The sequence below is a fragment of the Protopterus annectens genome, chromosome 9.part0 (genome assembly GCF_019279795.1).
Source record: "Protopterus annectens isolate FY-2018-M chromosome 9.part0, PAN1.0, whole genome shotgun sequence".
Lineage (NCBI taxonomy): Eukaryota > Metazoa > Chordata > Ceratodontiformes > Protopteridae > Protopterus > Protopterus annectens.
Window position 1 is genome coordinate 839,279,169 of NC_056743.1, and position 25,000 is coordinate 839,304,168.

Sequence of the window (25,000 nt, forward strand, 5' to 3'; positions counted from 1 at the left end):
TATGTCTTGAGGTGGTGGTTGCTTGGGTGTCTGCTTTGGAGGCCTCTGTTGTTTTGATAGATTTTTAATCAGCCTCGAGTATGTTTTGTATGTTTATGTGTTTGGTTTGCTGTTGTGATAGTTCTATGTGAGACTGGGTTTGTGGTGTGTGTGGTTACCTTCTCCTCCTGACTGGTCTTGCCAGTACTGAATTGAGAGAGCTCAGCCTCCAGTTTGGCTATATAGTTGCATCTCTCGCATATATTTGTATTTGTTGGGAGGAGGAGAGGGTTGTCTGTGTACATGAGGCAATTGTAACATTGCCTCAAGATTCCCAGATTCACCAGCTGAACAGGAGAGGACGCCAGCAACTGACCCTTCGACATGCTAGAAATAGTGAAAAAGATTGCTGTGTAACTGAGTCAGAAAGGACCTATAGGAAGATGTGTACTCAACAGAATTTAGTTGAATGAAGTACTTTCTTTTGTTTAAGAGTGCTTTACCTGTATAAAAATGCTTTAGGAGCAAGTGCTGAGCTTTTCAGATAGAGTATAGGCTGTTTAGATTGCAAGTAGAACAGTTCTAAGGGAAAAATTGAACAGCAGACTTGGCGGAGCCAGAAAAAGTTTAACCTTGTTTAACCAAGTTTAACCGGCTCTGCGCTAGGCGCATGACCACACAAAGCCGTGCAAAGGCGGATTTTAAGCAGTGAACTACAAAAGAGCTAGGAATGGTCCCAAACAACCAATTACTACAGCTTCTTGTGCTGAGGTCACTTCCCCCAAGGACAGGTAGGCTGCTCAAGGCATCCCACTGATTTGACGGGGGGGCAGGGTGACAGGCAGCAGATATAGGCCAATTTACTGGATATTCTGGACATATCTGTACAGTTGTGGGATATGATTCTGCATACAGCCTACTACCACTCCCAAGATTTGAACCATGGCTGTGTGTGCTAAAAATACAGTAGTTCACGTCTCAGTTGAGTGTGTTATTTGGATTATATTTTATCTTTTCACTGTTTTCTGTCTAAGTCTCTCTCAGTTGTACTAAATGACCTCATGTGATTACAACAGTCATATACAGACATTCCTACACATTTTATTTATGTAGCACACTGCACAGTGGGGGTAACAGTGCTTAATACAACAGTACTATTAAGAGATTGCAACTCTACATTACCATATGATACCAGAGTCAACACATGCAGTCCAGCAGTTAGACCTTTATTGTCAGGCTATTATGCTTTTATTTACATACGACCTATATGAGACTGTACCTTCCATATTCTCTGATGTATGCAGTACATGCCTTAAACAATACAGGTTTTATACAGGCATTTAACTTACTACTACGTATAGATTTATTTCCTATGACAGTACATGCAAGAGTATTACTAACCTCCTTCGCATCGCAACTGCTGCAATCTAGAGGCATGGGCTTCCTGGTTCACAGCCCACTCAACTGCCACTGTGAAAGACATAAGAGGAATATTTAGCCACACCTATCCATAATATACATGAACTGGCAATTATTAAACAGGTAGTGGCCTGATACTTGCACACGGCTGGCACATCCCCCGTCCTCCTAGCCTCTTGGATTCACTGATCCAACAGATCCCCCTTTCTCCACTTCAGGTCAGCATAGTGATGCCTGACCTGCTCACCAGTTCGGGGTATGCCAGTGGCACTGGTGAGAGCACGAGCAAGATGGTCCCTGGCTTCCTCTTTGTATTGATAACCCTGGTACTGGCCCTGCAGCAGTCTCTGGTCATGTTCTTTCACAAGGAGTCCTGCCATGACTCTGGACTCCTGGATGCCCCAGAGCTGTGCGTGAAAGTGCCCACCCTCTCCCATACCAGTCATCATAGTACCTACAGGAGGAAGCCGCAACCAGTTATGAGATGTATTCCCGCATATTGGGTTTAAATAGGGCCAATTTCTGGCAGTTTGCTGTGATTGGACAGTTTTGAAAATGATAAACTATGGGGAACATGCTTACCTGAAGTTTGCATTGCTTAAAGGGGTATACCAATGGGCAAAATGAGTTAGCTGGCCTACACATTGCTTACGCCTAGTAAGCTGGGCTGTGCAATACTTAGTGTTGTTTAATTTTTAATTTGCATACTATTTGCTTTTTGGCATTGATTTATTATTCATTACATGTTATATACCTGTTTGGTATCCATGATTCATGTGTATGTACACTGTATGGGGTCCTTGTGTTTATTAGGGGATTTCAACACTTTATTACAATGACACCTCACATCTGGGCTTAATGCAGTACTCCAGTTCACATATTTATATTATGTAGTAGGTTATACAACATAAAACTGTATATCAATTCCTTACACATTTTCAGTTTGATTTTCCTATAGTGAGGATATGTCTGGTGATACCTCAATCCTATGTACTGCTGTGATGGCTTAGTGGTTAACTACTGTGACTACAGTGTACAGGGTCCTGGGTTCAAGATCTGCAAAGGCTGTTTATTTTGTTTCTGGTCAGAACAGCGGCTGTTGCATGATTAAGGCACTTTTAAGCAATTGTAAGCAGGTTTGTGCAATGGTAAGCAGTGCTAACCTCCGGATAAATATGCTTACAGAGAATTAGCTTTAGTATTGCTTAACCTGTGTGTGCATTGCTTACCCCGACACAAAGGGGCTTAAACCCACTTTCCACTGCTTAAATATGCTTACTCTTGCTTGATAGTGCTTACTCCCGCATTCCACCACACTAATTTAGACAGTAATGTAAAAATTTTTTTTGGAAGATGGTGGATTTGAAAACTCTATGGATTTATCATTCATTACATGTTGTACCATCAATTTGTATCCCTGATTTATGTGTACATATACTGTATGGGGCACTTGTGATTATCTGTGGATTTTACAACATTATGACAATGACACCTCACATCTGCATTTAATGCAGTACTCCATTTCACAAATATATGTTATTTAGTAGGTTATGCAACAAAAAATTGTTCATAAAGTGATTTGACATGGAAAATGGAATGTAATGGTGTGGGACTCGAACCAGGAATGACTGCTCACAAGGCAAATGCGCTGCCCACTACAGTATTGCAGTACTGCTTCATTTGCATATATCTTATTTATTTTATTTATTTACATTTGTTGACCGGGAGTGTCCGACTGGACGTAGGTCCATTTTCAGCGGAGGCACAGGGAGAAAAGCTCCACAGTTAAAATAAACAGACAGTAGTTACATTATATCTTGATTGTTATCGTAGTGTGTCATTTAAGCTGCAATAAACATAGTTAAGCAATGGGTAAACCCGCACACCTACAGTTAAATTTTATCTGTTTGGTTAAAAAAAGAAGTTTGTTTATATTTTATATATTAACTATTGCTCTTATAAACTTGGGGGGATGTTGCTGGGGGTATGCGAACACCTATGAGCGGTCTCAGTCATTCTTATTCCTAAACTGCTGTTCTTGATTGCAGAAGTATGTATATTGTGCGAGCTCTGCTCTCAGACACACCCCCTGCACTCGTACATGCTCCGTGTCCGTTTTGGAGCTCAGGCAGCATGCATTCCTTAATATGCCTGGCATGCTGCCGTTTTCCTCCTAAACGTCCGCTTCCGTGCAGGACTAAGCTAGTCCTGTACAGAAATATAGTTAATCCGGGGGCTAGTCTTCTCAATTCTGATGATACATTGTGCACATAACCTTTTCCATTGTTTTTCCACAAAAATAAAGTAAAGTTATGGGTCTTTATGACTCTACATCTGTCCGGTTCCCCTATCCCTTAAATATGGGTTGAACAAGTGCATGTCTCCAATCTTAAGTTATGGGTCTCTGTGACTCTGGGTTTGTCCTGTTACCCTGTCCTTAAATATGCATTGAGCCAGAGCATGTCTTCAATCTTAAGTTATGGGTGTCTGTGATGCTGGGTTTGTCCTGTTCCCTGTCCCTTCAATATGCATTGAACAAGTGCATGTCTCCAGTCTTACGTTATGGGGGTCTGCGACTCTGGGTTTCTCCTATTTCTCTCTCCCTTAAACATGAGTTGAACAAGTGCACGTCTTCAATCTTAAGTTATGAGTCTCTGTGACTTTGGGTTTGTGCTGTTCGACTGTCCCTTAAATATGGGTTGCACATGTGCACGTTTCCAATCTTAAGTTATGGGTATCTGTGACTCTGGATCTCCTATCCCTTAAATATGGGTTGCACACTTGCACATCTCCAATATTGAGGAATCTCCTCATACTTTAATGACTTGATGAATAACAAATACAATGATACTGTAATTTCATGCCAAAGTGTTCTCAGGTCATCATTTCTGATTCTATTTCATCCCTGTACTTTGTGTCCAATGTGCGTATTTATTTTTCAATGTAATTTAATTTAATTTCAGCATCAAAGTTAACGGGTTATTATTAGCAAAATTTCTCACCACCTTTGTGCAACCAAAACTGTACTGAATAACATTTTGTAAATGTATTTAATGTATTTATTTGCTGTGTTGGAGAATATATTTTACATTCTACACAATTTGTTAGTTTGTAGGTTTTCAGTCCTGCCACATCATGTGTGTGTGTGTGTACATATATATATATATATATATATATATATATATATATATATATATATATATATATATATATATATATATATAAAGATGGATATACTGTAGATGTATATAATTTTCTATTATAGGTTCATAGGATGATACTAGGCTATTGGCCCATAGGTATTTATAAGTCTAGCTAAGAATTTCACCTATGTTCTCTCTAAGTCAACACCTGTTTCCCCTGTCCAGCAGGGACACAGTTGGGATCCCAGGGGTATATTTTCTGTTTCCCATCTAGTCATCCAGGTTCCTTTTAAAGAGGGCTAGAGACGTACTCTGCTTGACATTGAGTGGAAGTCTATTCCACAGATGGGGGGGTCTTTGGGACACAAATCTATCCTGCCAACAAGTACTATTAATGTTACAGACCAGGCTAAGGCCTTGCTTTTGGGTTGCATGAGTGGAGTTTGTCTTATGGGTATGCAGGAACTCCGTCAAGGCTGGGTCTGAAATGGCCTTGTATGCCAGACACAGGTCACCTCTGAGCAGTCTGTATGAGACTGAGTAGAGGGGCAGGGGTTTTAGCCTATCTGTATAGGATAGGTGTTTGAGACCCTGGATTTTCCTGGTCAGGAACCTCTGTTGTTTGTCAAACTGCTGCATGTGCTTGTCAAGGTACATGCAAAAGGGGGCAGTGTACTCGATAATGGGTCTGATATGGGAGGAGTACAGGGATGTATTGACCAACTTGTTCCTGGATGAAACACCCTTATTTATGAGGTGAGCCATATAGAAAGCCTTCCGTACAACAGAGGCAATGTCATGGTCAAAAGTCAGGTTGCTATCAACCTGTGTGCCTAAGTCCTTCACAACTGATTGCATGCTTAATACATTGTTATTAATGTGATAATTAGTAGGGATGACATTTTCTGTAAAAAGGATAATGATACATTTATTGGCATTCAGTTTGAGGCCATACTTCTGACAGCAGTCATTAGTTTGGGTAAGGCCCTCTTGGAGGATGTTCACATCACTAGGGGAATTTAAGACAGCACCCAGCTTGGAGTCATCTGCAAACCTGATCAGACACAGACCACTGGTTTTGGCTTGCACCACAGAAAAGTATATCTCAATCAGAAGAGGCCCCAAGACCGATCCTTGGGGTACACAGCTCGTTACCGGTCTACTAGAGGTGGCTTCTCCTACTTTGACTGAGTGGGTTCTATCAGTGAGCCAGTTAGCTACCCATCTGGTAACATACAGGTTGATGCCTAGCTGGGAGAGTTTATCTATTATGCCCAAGTGAGGAATAGTGTCAAAGGCTTTGGCGAGGTCAACATAGGTGCTGTGCACTGTCTTCCCTTTATCCATGTCTTTGGTGACTGTTTCAAAGAAGTTGACCAAGTTTAACAGGCATGATCTCCCTTTGACAAAATAAAACTGTGTGGGGTCAAGCTTTTGGAAGTTGCCAATGTCCTTGTTTATAAGGTCCATGATGATGCATTCCATGGCCATGCAGATCAGGCTAGTTAGGCTGATGGGCCTATAATTGCCTGGGTCAGTGGAAGCTCTACCTTTGTGTGGAGGGATGACCGTTGCTATCCTCCATTCAGCTGGTATGAAGCTGGTGCTCAGGCTTTGGTTGAATAGGGTGTCTAATGGAGCTGAGAACTCATGTCTGAGTTCATGCAGGATGCAGCCAGGGATGTTATCAGGTCCCATGGAGACCATCCTATTTGGCTTTGAGAGGGCAGGTGCTGGGGATGTGCTGGTTTACTGATGGGGACAGGGGGGTGAAGTTTTCACTGAACCTGTCTGCCAGCAGGGTGGCTATATCTGTGGTATTTGTGTATTATGCACAATGTCTTTATATATGTTTTTTCCAAAATGTTCTGGATCTTGCCTTACATTATGTTTGTCTGTCCAGATTTATTAGTTTGGTCTTCAAAGTTATAGGTATAGTTTGCTCTCACTTCATTCCTTTTTATCTTTCTCTATCATCATGCTTGAATTCCACTTCTGCATTTTGCCAAACTGTTTTGACATTCTTTCAGAAAATGGTATAATACTTTATTATATTTCCTGTTTTCTGTTTCTGTCTTGTACCATGGAGGTCAGGTTGTGACTGAAAAGAGTCTGTCAGCCAATCCACTTTCAGTTCCAAACTGAAATTAATAGGTAAACAAACAAGCACAAAGCTGAATAATGGGTATAAATTAAATGCTTTCATACAGAGATTACGTTTAAGTCAGGGTACCTTAGAGAGTACAGTACAAATCTATTTGTTTTACTTTTTTATTAAAATCCACAATTAAATGTTTGCTTACATGTACCATGTAATCTGTGTACATTGTTGCTGCTCTTACAGGACATAAAACACAGTAGGCCGGTATTCAGAAATTAAAAATTGCACAATGTGTAATGCTAAACTTTGCAGTAAGTGTTATCATGCAGGCATACCTCACAACCTCTTAGGGCAAGAAATCTGGACAAAGCCATAAATAATGGAGGGACAAAGGCCCAAAAATAGAAACATTTTTTAAATAATGCTTTTACAAACTTAAATTGATAGAATAACAGGTTTTGCATTAGCATGGTTCTCCTGCAGGGTATAAAGTCTGAAACTCAAGTGCTTGTCATTATTTCCTGACTACAGTCTTCAATGTTTTGCCAGAAAAGCACAATTTTGTGAAACAGACCAAAAATAAGAGGCAAAAATCTGTATAGTTGAGTGGAATGCATGCAGGGCATATCCAGTTCAGAGATATTTGTAGAATATTCACAAGTGTGAATTTGTGTGGTCATTAACATATACTTTCATAAGTACCATATTTGTGGGTCAACATGAAAATATTTTATTTTGGTATGTGTGACAATGGATGCTAGTATCAACCATGTCTGTTAATTATTAGATATATACCTTTGTGAATAAATTGCCTATGTGCATGCATACACATAGGCATATGCATGCACATTACTCAAGCAAAAAAGCTTAAAGATTGCAATGTATGCATGCATGTTCACAAATTAAATATTGAGATACATATGTAAATATGCAGGTACAAACGGAGTAACTAATCATGTTTTACATTTGCCATTACTATTTTAGATGATTTAGGTGGTGATAATTACCACTGAGTTTGTTCGATGTTTTGTGTTTTGCACAATTCTTTGATTATTCATTGTACACACACACACACATATATATATATATATATATATATATATATATATATATATATATATATATATATATATATATGTATGTATATGCTCAGAACACATTATTGATTACATTTAGAGGTAGTTACACAAATGAGGGTGCGAATAACAGAATAGGACAGTGCAGTAATGTCATGCAGGCTAGTCAACACCCAGATGTACTAAAATTATAATTCCACATTGTAGGATAACAGCAGAACTATTTGTATTGTTGAGAAAGTGAAATGACAGAAAACTATGTATACAGTGTATGAATGTTGTACTACCTGGCATAATATCATTGTACTCCATAATAAGTCACTATGGCTACATTACCCCTTAATGTTTAACTGATCCTCAGCATTATGTCAGACATTTGCATAGACCTAAAATGTGACATCAACACACTGACCATATCTTGTGTGTACTGTTGCGGACATTTGACAAGGTGATAGCTGTCCTATCCTTGGACTAAGACAACACGTCCTTGTTTTCATTTGATGCATTCAGGTTTGGGGTATAGCACTTAGGGCTTATCATCAATGCATAGCAATGAGAGCAATCTCCAGAGGTGACATACTGAGTGGGAAGACTGTTCTGTCACTGGCATGAGATATGCAGTCACAGCAATGAGAGCAGTCACCAGAGGTGACATAATGAGTGGGAACACTGTTGTGTCACTGGCATGATATCTGTAGTCTAGCTGTCTAGACAATACACTTTGTCAGTAGAATATTTCTCATTCAGGCCTGGGGTGTGTTTGTATGGTTTGGGTCGTCCAGAAGTGTACTGGCAGGCCTTATGTAAATGTTGTTGTTCACTCATGTCCTACTAAGTCTTCCAAGATGACAGTACTGCATCTGTATAAGTTTTTAGGTTTTGTTGCTTCTCTGTACTAAACACTGTTATGTGATGCTATCATGTAATCGATGTACAGACGTGATTAATAGGTCTGTGAACTGCAATCTGCATTATCAGATATGTATCATATCTGAAATTTATAGTCATTCAAAAATGCCTAGAATTTCAAGTCCGTCAGTAACACACGAAGAGGATGTTATTTTCAAACCGCATGAATATAAATGTAGATTGTGTTACATACATGCATGCATGCATACATAACATAAAAAAGTAGCTATTTGTCAAAATATAGGGTTATCGATGGCATGAGATTTTTGGTTGCAGCACTTACTTTTTACTGCCTTAGTAAAAGTACCCCTGTAATTACCTACTATAATATACTAGGAATGGTACTGAAAAATATATGGTGAAATGTATAGACTGCATTTGCTTCAGCTTTCAAATGCTAATCAGTGTAAATTAACTGTACTTCAACCAAACATTCAGGAAAGATGTGAAAGTTGAAAACATTTTACCACAATGAATGATAGAAAAAAAGTGAGAAAAGAAATCCAGTATGATGGAATCACTATTAGACAAATAGTTACGGTGTGATTTCTGAAGGACAACATACAGCATCAGCTAATGAGAAAATACTTTTAGATCAGTGATTAGATTCAGTTTGAAAGCTGCATGACATTTTTAGAGAAAAGATGCAAAATATTTTATTATTTTAGAATATTTGAACATTTGTTAGTCAACATGTTTCTTTGCAAGGCACAACTGTCCAAAGCAATGCTGTGCTGTAAAATGAGGGAAATATGTATGACTATAAAAGTGCACCTACATCATCATCACACACACACACACACACACACACACACACACACACAAAAGCAACACTAATAACACACTGTATGAAAAATAATTGATAGCGGAGGGAAAAACATTTGTAGAAACAAGCATGAAAAATACTATTGCCTAGGCTTGCATACTTATTTGCAAAAACAAGTACATAGTAAAGTAACTATCACTTCATTGCTAAAGAGGCTCCAGGTCTGTGTGGGACAAGAAGATAGCATTTCTAGCTGAGTAAAATCCAGTCATTCAGCTAATCTAATTGCTCATGAGTGGGGGAAGGAAAATACAAAAGGACAAACTGCAGCTGCAAGTTCTAAGCATTTCCTCTAAAACCCCCCACTGAGAGGTTGTGTAATCTGACCTGCAGTATGCTAAAAAGGCTATTTGAAAACCTTGCCTCTACCTGAACATGTGACTTACAGAGTACTAAAATGTAAACAAACTCCTCTAGCAAAAAATCGGAGCCAGTGCCCCTTTAAAGTTTCCCAAGCAAATATTATTCACGTGCCCCCCACCTGGTTCCAAATAAGTGCTTGTAGTCTTTCAGTTGTTCCTGTTAGGGGTTTGCCACATCAGATCTGTTTCCATTTCTTCCTGTCCTCAGCATCTTGCTCTGTCACCACATCACTTCCTCTACCACATCCATAAATCTAACCTTATGAGTCCTTCCTCTTCTTCCCTGGCAGCTCCATCCTTAGCATGCTTCTCCCAATATACTCAGCATCCCTCCTCAGCACATGTCCAAATCAACAATCTCGCCTTTGGGCATGTCTTCCCCCTCCTCTAGAGCCAACAGTAGCCGCCCCCCCCCCCAATTTCTGCCAGTGCCCTGTTGGCGAACAGTACTGGTGGTGGTAATTGTTAACCCGGGCCTCGACCAATGCAGTATCGAAATCTGTATTGTTGTCCAACATGTCAATTGGATGACCTTCCTGCCTTAATCCCTCCCCATTTATCCGGGCTTGGGACTGGCATGAAGAAATGCACTGGCTTGTGCATCCCCAGTGACTGGGTTAAATAAGTGCTTGTAGTATAGTACCAAATAAGTGCTTCTTGTGTTCCTCTGTATTGTGTTCCTCTGTTACTTATAGATAAAGTCCATTCGTCTCTCTTTGTTTTGTGCAAACAAATTAATAACTCTTTGGTTGAAGTTAGTTATACTCTGCGTTAACTCCTTTCCTACAGAAAACATAGCCAAAGCATTCAATCTATCTTGCCCAATTGTACAATGAAGATAAGTTTTAATTCTTTTCAATGTTGAGAAACACCTTTCTGCCTCAGTAGTTGACATTGGTGTGGTGGCTATAATTAACAGCACATTGTAAATTTGTGAAAACACACTGGTTAAGGAGTTGTCCAACAAGAATTTTAACATCTGGACTGCACTGCCAGTTGCTGTAAAGTCTTCACGTTGATACACCACTCCAAGTTCTGTTCTAAGTTGTCCCCTCAACAGGAATGGATAGTTGTCTATTGTTGCTGTGAATAGATTTTCGGGAAACTCTCATCTGTATAGGTTCATAGGTTCATAGGTTCATACTAGGCTATCTGCCCTGGGGCAATTATAAGCCTAGCCCAATTCTGTATGGCTTACGCCACCCCTTGATTTGAGTATACTGTGCCCTTTTTAAGGTTTAATTTACTGTGCCTCTGTCTAATAGTGACACGGGAGTAATCCCTGGGACAAACCTACGATCCCCCATCCACCTATCGAGATTCTTCTTGAAGAGATGCAGTGAGGTGCCCTGCCTCACATGAACTGGAATTCTATTCCAGAGCGAAGGGAGCCTCTGGGTTATGAACCTGTCCCTCCAGCAAGTTCTATTTATTTCTGTGCTGAGGTTCAAGTCCCTCGAGCATGTGGCTCTAAGGGATTTAGATTTACTGAGGTGGAGCATGTCCATTAATTCTGGATTTGATATAGCTTTGTATGTCAGGCATAGATCGCCTCGAAGTAGGCGGTTAGCAAATGAGTAGAGCTGGAGTTTTTTTAACCGAGCAGCATATGGCATCTGTTTGAGACCCTTGATCCTCTTGGCGAGATACTTTTGGGGTCTTTCTAATTGCTGCTGGTGTTGGGTAAGGTACATCCCAAAAGGGGCATTGTATTCTATGATGGGCCTGATGAGGGATGAATAAAGGGGCACGATTACCTCTCTTGATCTAGATGTGAAACCCTTCGTGATGAGGTGGGCTATGTAGAAGGTCTTTCTAACCACTTTGGCAATGTGGTTTTCAAAGGAGAGATTGCTATCAACTTGGGTCCCCAGGCCCCTAATAACTTTCTCTGTACTTAATGGGCTTCCACCTATGTGGTAATTTGTGGGCACATTGTTTTTGCCAAAGGGTATGACTATACATTTTTTGGCATTTAGCTTTAAACCATGGTGCTGGCACCAGTTATCAGTCTCTGTGAGACCTTTTTGAAGGATGTTTGTGTCAGCTGGAGAGTCGATTATGGCGCCCAGTTTTGCAGTCATCTGCAAACTTGGTGAGCCATAGTCCTCCCATGTTTGCCTGTACCTCGGAAAAGTATATACCGAACAAGAGTGGTCCCAGGACAGAACCCTGTGGGACACCACTTGTGACCATTTTAGAGTCTGACATGGCTTCAGCAACTCTCACTCTGTGTATGTTGAAAACTTCCCAGGCAGAAGTAACTGAGAAGCTTGAAGATGGCCAGTTTGTTGAAATTGTGATGTTGCCTGGAACATTATGACATCACACACTTCCTTTGCAGCAATTGGTAATGTCTCATGCAGTGCTCGGGAAGCTGATGGCCCTCGTCTACGTTTTGACAGGATGTTGTCCGTCTGTAGATACTGTTCTACAATACCGTTGATACCCAATCTGACACTGTCAATTTCATTAAAAAATGTATGCACATCCCTTTCAACAGCGATTGTATCTGTGGTACGACACTGAAGTTGCCTATACAGAACGTCAACATGGAGCATTATACAATGGAAAACAGTAAGCCAAAATTTAAATTCATCATCTTCAACTGTTCGCAGTAGCCCATTTACTTCCAGCACAGTTGCTGCAGATGATGTAGGACACTTGTACAAATAAGTAAAGCACTCCGCCAGCGAGTCCAAGTTCTCGTACACTGCATTTACAGTGCGGATGTTAAAATTCCACCGTGTTCCTGACACTCTTGGCATGCGTCGTTATACTATACTATCCAGAGCAGCTTGTCTTTGAACTGAACGACTGAAAAAGGCTGGAATTCCACCAAGTGTTAAAAAAATGTCCTTGCTTCAGTATTTTGTTGTGAGGCTCTTTGCATTACCAGATTAAGTTGGTGGGCATAGCAGTGTACATAGTAGGCATATTTAAACTCTTCTCTTATGATGGCCTGGACCCCATGCTGAACACCACTCATAACAGATGCACCATCATAACTCTGAGCAATCACTTTTTCATGCTGGTCTCCCACTACTTCTGTCAACTGTTGTTTTATCACAGCAGCAATATGTCCTGCTGTCTGTCCAGATGGTGTAAAATATCCCCAGAAACGTTCCAACACCTGTCCATTGACAACGTAATGGAACACAATAGCAATTTGCCATATCCCAGCAAAATCAGTGGTTTCATCTGCAATTACTGCTACAAATTTTGCAGTACGAATCTCCTTTTATATTTCTTCTCTGCATACTGTTAGCATGCATTCCAGGAGTTCATTTTGAACAGTTTTTGATGTTCCTTTAAAAACAGTTGAAGTTGCCAAGTGTTCAGCCAACTTCTTATCAAACTTGCAGTCGAAGTCTACTAGTTACCGGAACATTCCTGCACTCATTGACTCTTGAGACTCACCATGGCCTCGTAAAGCAACTTCTTCTTCAGCACACAGCTTGATGCAGTCTATTAAAAGTGATAGAGCATGACGGTTTTCTTCCACTTTCTTGTTGTGTCTTTCTACTGATAACTGGTATCCACTACTTAACTGACACCTGATATCCACAGTTCCCAACATGGCTAGACTCATTTGATTGTCAAAATGTTTAGCAGACTGTTCATGCCTTCTGGACTTTTCTTCCAGTCTCTTCAGGTCATCCATACTCTTTGATGTCCAGGCATCCTCTCCACCAAACAACAAACATGGGAAGCAGTACAAGCTGTTTGTTTCCTCACAACCACAGATCCAGGTGTGCTTGTCATACACTGACCTGTTGAAGCTGCGTGTGTATGTTCTTACCTACTTGTACCTGCAGCCTCTATCTTCAGATCAGGTGTGGGTCTTCCAGTCCTCTTGATTCTTAACTTCTCATTAAGAGTTAAATCTTTGAAAATTAATAGAGTTCAGATAGGCCACTGTAACACTCTGCTCACTCATTCTGGTTATCGTAGTTGTTGCAACTCTGAAATGAAGATATTGCAGAAATTATTTAAGTGCCACTGTTGTATACATGTTAAAAAGTACAGCTTCAGAAACATCACTCATTTCATTGACAGTCTGCCACAGCCATGACCTACCAACTATCTGGCTTAGCCTTGCCAGGATTAAAGAGTATTAATGCATTTGTGATGCACACACTGTCACAGCTTACATTCTGTCTTTGCAGGACTAACAGGGGCAGTCATTCCATTGCCCCCACTATACTTTCTGCTTTGATCCTTCCAGCATTAAAATGTCTGCTGCACAGAGACCATAGTCACACAGCCTGTATGCATATTGCTTACTCCCTCAGACATATTAGAGTTTTGCAAAGCTAGAATTACAATAGTAAATGGTAATTTCATTCCAACACCAACATGAAAGTCCCCCATTCCAACAGGCTACCAAAAGTACCTGGCTCAAACCTCTGAAATCAGAAAGCAAAACAGTAATGAACTGCATCTTAATGGCTGCATTAATTTACTCCATTGCACAGAAATGGTAGTTACAGGCTTGCACAACAGCAGACTTTACCCAAACAGATATCTTGCAAAGCCATAACTGACAGTAAACAAGGCCAGTCACCTCAATGAATTCACAACCCCCCCCCCCCATTACCTAATGAAGTAGCTGCTTTTTACTGGTCAGGATTAAAGTACAAATACTAACAGCTGCATTGCATACTTTCATTTTGCTGACAGACTCACTATCACAGCTTGTGTGCATCAGCCAAGTACACATTTCATTTTAAAATTGATTTTACTTACCAGAGTTTCTACAATAAAACATGGTTTAACAAAAATTCCTTGACCCCCCCCCCCACCACCACACACATACAAACCACACTCAGATTTCAGAGCTTCTGGTCGATCTTACTTCAGTGAAATGTAAATTACTGTTGCAAATGTAGACAGAACTGTAGCTATTCACACAAGCATTGCCCCCAGCCCAACTCCCTACCCAGAGAAACGGCTTTCAACCTACAATGTTTAAGTAAAATAAATCTCCATGGTTGCATTTCTTTCACATCACAATAGCCAAGAACTTGCACATAATCTTACTTTATTTGGTGGTGTGTGTGTGTGCTGTTTACATCCACAGAAATCAATAGCATTAAACTACAGGCAATTTAATTTCAGAGACCTATTTCTGACAGAATGATATAAAATGCCCCAACAGATGTCCTAACCTCCAGAAAGAAAGACTCCTAAAAATGGCCAAAATACCATCATACTGTAACCATCGTCATAGCCAAGCATTTTCAAATGCAGTAATTTCGTTATTTGTATTCACAATATATTTTAATTTTATTTTCCAGAAAAGGAGGATGCATACAGAGTATCAGTCCCAGACCAATAAACATAACAGAAATGATATTCCAGGCATTCCATTTCACATGTACTGATTCTGAACAAGTATTCAAGTACCACAGATACTGATTTAAACACAATGTATGTGTACACTGCCTGCTTATTTATTTTTAGATTATTCTAATGCAAGCCCAAGCATTCTACCCTAATTAAAAAATGATAGGTACTCTCAGACAATACTGGCAAAAGAATAAATGAAATATATAGAAGTGCAGTAGTCATGCTAATGACCCACCCCCTAAAAAATACTGTTAATTACACTCAAGACTTCTTGTTCTGGGAAAATGTTGAGTACAACAAAGTAAAATATAACACTGCAAGTTTGTTAAGAGGGAAGCACATCAGCTAACTCAGATAAATGTGTCACTTGACTGCTTGCTGTTGCTAACCACTGAATATGATCACAAGTACACTAAAACACATGATACATTAATCTTCAGGGCAAGGTACACACCTGGGCTGCCATAAAACCATAAAAAGTCTGTCTTATCTTCCTGCTATAACTCATAAGCTATTCAGCTTGCAGACACACTGTCTCCAACTTCATTTAAGAGTGTGAAAATAATTTTATGACTTAAAGGGACAATCCCAGGGATTTTTTGTTTTGATTCAGCCTTTGTTTACATTTCAGGTTTGCCTTGCTGAGCATGCTCACTTTTGGCTGAGGGGGTTGGGGGAAGATTGCCTGCAGGAAGCTTCAAAGGTGTTAGCCAAATTCCATCTCAAATTGCAGTTCTACTGGCAACAGTCTCAGTGTCACCCATTCATTAGTTTAATCTGTGCATTTATCCATTGGGAAAAGTAGCCTTTCAGGCATTTAATGACCTAACTGCTGCTGCTGCTACTACTATAGAAAACACAGCAGTAATGTAATACTTTTAAAGGGGCATTATTTTGTTTCTAAAATCAGTTACTTGCTAGAGTACTTTATTTATCTTTTAGTGCAGTGTAAGTCATATTTATACAGGGACAGGATTTTCAGAGAAGGTTGTTAGCATACTGCAGGATAGATGTCACAAACTTCGGTGTGGTTTGATTGTTATTAGGAAATGCTAAGACTTTACTGTTTGTTCTTTTGTCCTTCCCCCACCCACAGGCCATTAGATTTGTTAATCTAGTCACACTCAAATCTGCATTCTTTGCAGCACTGAAGTTACATCTTTAGTATGCGCTTGTTTTGGTAAAACTTAGTGGAATGATTATCCCAGCCTGGACAGTTGTATTTATTTTCATGCTTGTTGCAACATGCTTTCTTTTTTCGTTTACAGATAATTATTTTTCATATGTTCAGCAATAGTGTTGCATATTAGTGCATGTACTTATACAATAGTTTCCCCTCAGTTCCAGACAGTATTGCGTTGAGCATTTGGATTCTTGGAAACAAACCCACTGAGTTGCAAATGTCCTAATAGAAGAATAAAATCTCATAACATTTCAATAAGAATATTGTCAGACAACACTGAAACTGAATCTCGTTACTTTTACCAAAAGTATTTTCCCCTTAGCTGACACCTTTCAGGAATCACACAGTAACTGTCTGTCTAATAGTGATTCCATCCAACTCAATTTATTTATTTTTTTCCCTGCGCTGCAATAAAATCTTTGAATCTTTCACTCTTTCTCTGAATATTTGACTGCAAGAGAGTTACAGCAGTCATCATTTGAAAGTTGAGGCAAATGCAGTCTCTATATTTCCCTATATTTTCATGTGTGTGTGCATAAGTATGCATGCAATATGTAACCTAAGTTTATATTCATGTGGTTGTAAAACCATAAGTCTTGCTATGTCTTACTGACCGGCTTGCAATTCAAGGCATTCCTGAATGTCTGTCAAATTTGTATATGCTGGAGATATAGCAATGCATGTATTTTATTAAATAAATTTGTATGCAGTGCACCTAATTGTTTTAGTGGTATACTTCACTGTTAATACTGGAATTATCATAACGTTTCTCAAACTTGCTTCTTTTGTGACACAGATGGCTGTGTTGATGACACCATTTACCCCTTATCAAGATGGAAATAGATAATTTCTAAATGCATTTGTCATGTGTCATTGTGTGTTTATCATATGCATTGCTTTGGTTGTTTAAAATGTATTTGCTGTATATCTTTATGTCATTATAGATCCACTATACACACGCACAAATCCGTCTATGAACTTGTGTCTTTTCTTATGTATATAGATGTACCCACACCTATATGTGTGGTGTGTTAGTGGATCTATACATGTACACATTTCTACACTGGCATGCAGGAGGTATTTGTATGCTCCTAACAGCATTCGTGTCACTGATCCTTTATTGCTAGTTTTACAAGTAAGATTTCTTTTTCCAGTTGTCATATGCCACTTGACAAGAATATTAAAAGTATGAGACAAATTACAGAAACTACAGACCAATAAGCTTAACTAGCCTTACCTGTAAGGCCATGGAACAAATCATCATGGACCCTATAAATAAGGACATACGTGATCTCCAAACCCTTGATCCGACAATTTTGGTTTTGTCAAAGACAGGTCATGGCTGTTAAACCTGGTAGACTCCTTCAAAAACATCACCAGAGCCATAAAAAAGGCAAATGTGTGCATACAGCCTACCTTAAATAAACAAAGGCCTTCGACACAGTCCCACATTCGGGCATCATTGATAAACTCTCCCAGTTGAATATCAACCCTTATGTTGTCAGGTGGGTTGCTAACTGGCTCTCCTTCAGATCATACTCAAAGTTGGGGACTTTGCCTTGACCAGCAGACCTGCCAGCAGTGTAGTTCCACAGGGTTCAGCACTGGGCCCCTATTGTTTGGAATATACTTCTCAGAAGGTCATGCCAAAATAGACCGGCTGTGGCTGACTAAGTTTGCTGATGACTGCAAATTAGGTGCAGTCATTTAATCCCCAAACAATGTCAATATACTTCAAGGGATTTACACAAATGAATGATTGTTGCCAAAGCTGTGGACTCAAACTCAGTGCTAAAAAATGCATTATCATTCCATTTTGTAAAAATCATATCCCTGCAGACTATCATATAAATAATAATACCCTACCCTACATTAACAACTCAGTTGTGAGAGAATTGGGAAAACAAGTTGACTGTAGCCTAAATTTTGACCACAGTGTGTCTACTGTGGTAAGGAAGGCATTCTATGTTGCTCACCTCATTAGCAAAGGCATTGCCTCAAGAGTGAAACAGGTCATAACTCCCCTGTACTCACCCCTCATCAGGCCAATACTCTAGTACAATGCTCTCTTTGTATGTACCTTACCTGGCACCTGCAGCCACTTGAGAGACCTCAGAGGTATCTAATTAAGAAAATTACATGGTCTCCACTACTTCATACATTGACAGACTGAAGTCACTGTCACTGTACTCAGTAGTATACAGACTACTTAGAGGAGATCTGTGTCTGGCCTACACAGCAGTCTCATACCCGCACCTAAAAGAAATGCTGCACATCCACAAGACAAATGGGATATGGGTCACTTGTCCCAGGAACCTTAACCTGGCCTGCGACATAAATAGGACCTGCTGGAGAGACAGATATGTCTCTCAGAGGTTGCCACACCTCAGGAATAAGATACCAATTCACATCAAACAGAGCCCGTCTATGACACTGTTTAACTGTAGCCTGGATGACTGGATGGGATACCATAAATTCCTTGCCGGGGATTTCACCTAAGACCCTCCTAGATATGGACAGCCATTTCTTTTTTTTCAAAACAGGTTTATTGTTTTAACATATAAGAGAAATATCATAACAATTTTATACAAGTAATTAAAAATAGGTATTATTATAATATTCAACAAAACAACTAAAGTATTTACAAAGACATCCACTACAATCAGATCAATTAATTAAACTAAAATACCATGCTATTGAAATTAAATTTTTTTAACAAATTTTGTAAATTATCCCATACAATAAAATAAGATGTTTTTCTGTTTGTTCTTGTCCTAATTGTGTTTATTTCCATATGGCACACTATATTCATAACATTTTTAAATTCATTGAACGAAGGAGGTGTATCTGAAATCCAATTTCTAGTTATTATTTTCCTAGCCACTGCTAGAATAGACCATAACAAGGGAAGCTTAACCTTTTTAACACTTTGAGGTACAGGTGTGTTGAATAATATAAGAGATATAGAAATAATGAAATTATCTGTAAAAAGATCCTGCAAAAATTCATTAATTGACTTCCAGTATTCTTTCAATTTTATACAGTCATAAAACATATGAGCCCAGTCAGCATTAATTTCTACATTACATCTCTTACATAGATTATCTTTATTATTTATTTTATTCATCATCAAAGGTGTATAAAAAGATCTATGTAAAAATTTCCATGTATAAAGTCTCCAGACAATGGAAGACGTAGTTCTATAAGCAGATTCCAATATATATTGTTTATCTTGTTGATTTGGTGGGTCCCCATTAATAGAAGTGAAATAATTCCAGTATGAATCTACACTGTAAAAAGTTTCTTGTCTGATAACTTTATGTATGTATGAAAGTTTACCTTTATCAGAAACTTTATGTTGTAAATTTAATATCAAGTAATCAATCAGTGTTGGAATAGATTCTTTAACAGTTATAGGCATTAAATCTATTTTATTAATGAGGTTCATAGGTTCATAGGTTCATAGGTTCATACTAGGTTATCTGCCCGAGGGCATTTACAAGCCTAGCCCATAGTTTTGTGGCTTACGCCACCCCTTTAGTATGGGGAACTATACCCATTATTTTGCTGTGCCTCTGTCGAGCAGTGACACTGAGGTAATCCCTGGGGTATATCTGCGATCTCCCATCCATTGGTCAAGATTTCTCTTGAACAAGGCCAGCGAGGTGCTCTGCCTCACATATACTGGGATTTTGTTCCACAGCATAGGGAGTCTTTGGGTGATGAATCTATCCCTCCAGCACGTCCTATTAATAGCCGTGTCGAGGTTTAAGTCTCCCGCCCTTGTGGCTCTGACGGATCTAGATTTTTTGAGGTGAAGCATATTCATCAAATCTGGGTTTGACATGGCCTTGTATGTCAGGCACAGGTCACCTCTGAGCAAGCGGTAAGTGACTGAATAGAGCTGAATTTCTTTCAGTCGGGCAGCATAGGACAGATTTTTGAGACCCTTTATCCTTTTGGTGAGGAACTTTTGTGGCCTCTCCAGCTGCTGCAAGTGTCGGGTCAGATACATTCGAATGGGGCATTGTACTCAATCATTGGTCTGATGAGTGATGAGTATAGGGAAACTATGACCTCCCTTGATCTAGATGTGAATCCCTTCATGATAAGGTGGGCAATGTAGAAGGTCTTCCTAACTACTTTAGCTACATGGGTGTCGAATGACAGGCTACTGTCAACCTGGGTCCCCAGGTCCCTGATAACTTCTTCTGTGCTCAGTGGATTGCCACCTATATGGTAGCTAGGGGTAACCTTGTTTTTCCCGAAGGGTATGACTATGCATTTTTTGGCATTTAACTTTAGGCCATGGCTCTGGCACCAGTTAACCATTTCTGTGAGACCCTTCTGAAGGATATCTGTGTCAGATGTGTTTTCGACTACGGCGCCAAGTTTGCAGTCATCTGCAAACTTTGTCAGCCATAACCCTCCTGTGTTTGCTTGTACTTCGGAAAAGTAGATGCCAAACAAAAGTGGGCCCAGGACTGAGCCCTGTGGGACACCACTTGTAACAGGCTTTGAGTCTGACATGGCGCCAGCAACTCTGACCCTGTGGGTTCTGTCCCTCAGCCAGTTTGCAACCCATCTTGTGATGTATGGGTTAACATTTAAGCTGATGAGTTTTTCAATGATACCCGAGTGGGGTATTGTATCGAAGGCTTTCGCCAGATCGAGGTAGGCTGTATGGACTGCCTTTCCCTCATCAATGGCTTTGGTGACTGTTTCGAAAAAGTCAACCAAGTTTAAAAGGCATGATCTGCCTTTGACAAAGCCAAACTGGGTTGGATCCAAAGTCTGCAAATTCCCTATGTCTTTATTTATGAGATCCATTATGATCCTCTCCATGGCTTTGCAGATTAGGCTTGTCAAGCTAATGGGCCGGTAATTTCCAGGGTCGGTGGCCTTTGTGAAGTGGGACCACCGTCGCAGTGCGCCACTCCCTGGATACGTATCCAGAGGTGAGACTATGATTAAACAGCTGTCCTAGCTGTGGGTTTAATTCCTCGTTGAGTTCGTGGAGCACACAGCCGGGGACACCATCAGGTCCCATGGATGCTGTGTTTTTTGCTTTGGAGAGAGCAGTTCTCACTTGGGCGTTAGAGATGTTTGGGGGGCTGCAATCGTTTGGTATAGATATCTCTCCTTTTGGGGGGGAGGGAGGGAGAAGTTTGCACTGAACCTGTCAGCCAGTATGTTGGCAATGTCTGTAGGATCAGTAATCTTCACATCATTTTGAACTAGTTCTGAGCATATCTGGGAGTTTCCTCCCAGGTTTCTAACATAGCTAAAGAAGGCCTTATGATTGTCTTTTGAGTCTTTAGCTATTTTTCTCTCAAAGTTTGCTTTGGATGATTTTATGAGAGCTCTTAGTTTTTTACTTGTAGTGATCAAAGGTGTCTTACCTTTTAAGGATTTTGCTCTATCTTGTAGTAGCTTCCTCCTTTTGTTGTAGAGTTTGTTTATGGCTGGGGTCCACCAGACTGGACGCTTGCCTTTGGTACAAAGAGTCTTTGTTTTGCTTGGGATTGCCTTATCCATGCAGTCCTGTAGGTGATGGTAGAAGGCATTTGTAAGTGATTCAGCGGCTTGAGTACTGTTTTCCATGCTCGGGGCCTTAAAGGAGACCACACTAGTCTTTAGAAGTGTGAAGTCGGCTTTGAGAAGTTCTTTACTGTGGTCTTTTTATTTCAGGTGGGGTGGGATGAGGACCTCCAGCGAGATTAGTTTGTGATCTGATCTCACCAGTGAGGGGTATACTTCGGTGTTGAACATTGTGCTCCCATGTTCGTGATGATGAGATCAAGTATGTTTTCTCCTCTTGTGGGGATGGTGACTAGTTGTTCCATGGCATTTGAGTTTATGAATTCCAGGAACTTTTGGGCTAGGGTGTTTGGGCTTGAGTAGTGTTCCCAGTCTATATTAGGTAATTGAAGTCACCTAGTATGATGGTGTTTGGAGATACATTTATCCCTTCCAGTGTTTTCAGGAAAGCCATGTGAGGTTCCTGAGTTTGTGAGGGTGGCCTGTAACATGCTACAATTTGCAGAGCAGTCTTGCCTATGGTTAATTGCACCTGGATGGTCTCCGATGCATCGTGCATTGCCACCAATCTTGAGGTGTGGGTGTCCTTGATGAATATGGATACCCCCCCTCCTTTCTTGGTATTGTCCGGATTTTGGGGCGGGCATGATATGAGGTAAAACCTGATAGTGCTGGGGTGCTCTCAGGAGCCTTGAACCAGGTTTCTGTCACAGCACAGACATCGATGTTCTCCATACTGAGAAGGGCCTCGAGTGCGTGCATTTTGAGATTGAGACTTCTGGCATTGAGCAGCATTACCCTTAGTTTTTCCTTTTTGTGTTCTAGGGTGGTAGGTTTAGAATTTGAGCCTTGCCTAAAAAGGCACTATGGGGGTGGCAAGAGCCTTTACCAATATCCGGAATCCCAGGGGTGACAGGTGCAAGCCGTCCCTTGCGAAGCAGCGTGGCTTGTCCAGCATGTCATCCCAGGCAGACAGACATTAGATCCCCTTTGAATGACACCAGAGTTTAAGCCAATTGTTAAAGCTGATCATCTTATCTCTGTATTGTGGCATCATTCTTGGTGAAGGTAGGATACTGCTCAAGGTCAGGGTCATACCTGCCTGGGCTACATAATCAGAGAGCTCCTCAATGTCTCTTTTCATGTAGTCCAAGGAGGCACTTCTCAGGTCGTTTACACCAACGTGGACAATGACTGAGTCGTATTTGTACCTGCTGTTGAGAGACCTGAGTGCTTGTGTTATGTGGCGGATTCTAGCGCCCGACAGGCAGCTTACTGTAACCCTCTCCTTGCTCAGTCTGGTGAGCGGGACGTCAGTGTGTCTGACTATGGAGTCACCAATGACTGGTGTGTCTGGCATTGTGTTTGGCCTTAAGGGCTGTGACTGTTTGACACTCTGACTGTGAGGTCTATGTGCTGCAGGTGTTGTGTTCTGAGGTGGTAGTTGTTTGCGTGTCTGCTTTGGTGGCCTCTGCTGTTTTGGTAGATTTTTGATCAGAGCCTCCGAGTATGTCTTTGTGTGTTTATGTGTATGATTTGAGGTTGTGATGGTACTATGTGAGACTGGGTCTATAGTGTGTGTGGTAACCTTCTCCTCCTGTCTGGTCTTGCCAGTCCTATGTTGAGAGAGCTCAGCCTCCAGTTTGGCCGTATAGTTGCATCTCGCATGTATTTGTGTTTTGTGGGAGGAGGAGAGGGTTGTCTGTGTACATGAGGCAATTGTAACATTGCCTCAATATTCCCAGGTTCACCAGCTGAGCAGGAGAGGACACTAGCAACTGATCCCTCGACATGCTAGAAGGAATAGACAAAAAAACTTTAAAAGAGATTCTGGGGGATGTGGGTGACCGAGAAATGGGGTTTGCCTTTTTGGGGTACTATTTATAACAAGAGTGCTGTATCAAGGTGATAAGTACTGTAGGAGCAAGTGCTAGGTTTAACAGATAAAGAATAGTCTACTCAGAGTCAGGTAGAGATGATCTTGTCTAAAGGTCTGAACCTCTAACCAGCAAGTTTCTCTTAGATCAAATTCTTGTTTTAAGAAATCTAGATTTTTAACTTTATTATCAGATATCAACTGATACCAGTACTTTAGATCATTATCTATAGCTAAATGAGTTCCTTCAGAAGTAGATGACAAAAGCATACCCTTAGTATACATTATAGGAAATACAATAAAATTCCATTCCCTATACTTAGGGTGCATGAATATAAAGTTACGATAACTAATAATAATATTTAATGGGTAACAAACCATATGTTTAGGTGTAATAGGTGAAGTACAAAATTCCTTTAGTAACCATAACATGGAGTTATTTACAATCATATTTTTATGTGTTAAGGAGATTTTCATGAAGTGTATACTAATTAGCTCCCAATAATCTTTCCATTTTGTGACATATGACTGATCTATTAATAAAGTAATAACTTTTACAATAGAAGAGATAGTATATAAATTAAAGTCTGGAAAAGAAATACCCCTTGAGACCAGCTATTAGTATGTTTCTTTAATGCAATCCTAGGTCTATTAGGTGCCCATAAGAAATTTAACATTAGTGTGTTCAGTTTCTTGATAATTATTTTTGTAGGTGGAAGTATTATTGATTGTATTAAGTATAAAATCTTGGGGAATATTATCATTTTAATAATTGTAAGTCTCTCCTCCATAGTAAAAACATATTATTCCAGGTATTAAAAAGATTTTGTATATTAAGAAAACAGGTATTATAATTATTATATATAATAGATTTAATATCTTTAGATAGTATTATACCTAAATAAGTTATCTGACCTGAATTGGGTACATATTTAGTAAAATCACTAATGAGAATATTTTTTCGTGTATATATAGGTAGTATTTTAGTTTTTCTTCATTGAATATTAAACCAGAAATACTTTTAAAATTCATCATGTTATCAAATAGAGACTGTATAGAAGAATTAGATCCTGCTGATGTAATTAGAACATCATCTGCAAAAGTTGAATTTTGGATGTTGTATTTTCATCTATTTCAAAACCCTCTATGTCAGTACTGTTTCTGATCAAATTAGCCCAAGGCTCCATTACTAAAGTGAATAATAGTGGAGAAAGTGGACATCCTTGTTTTGTA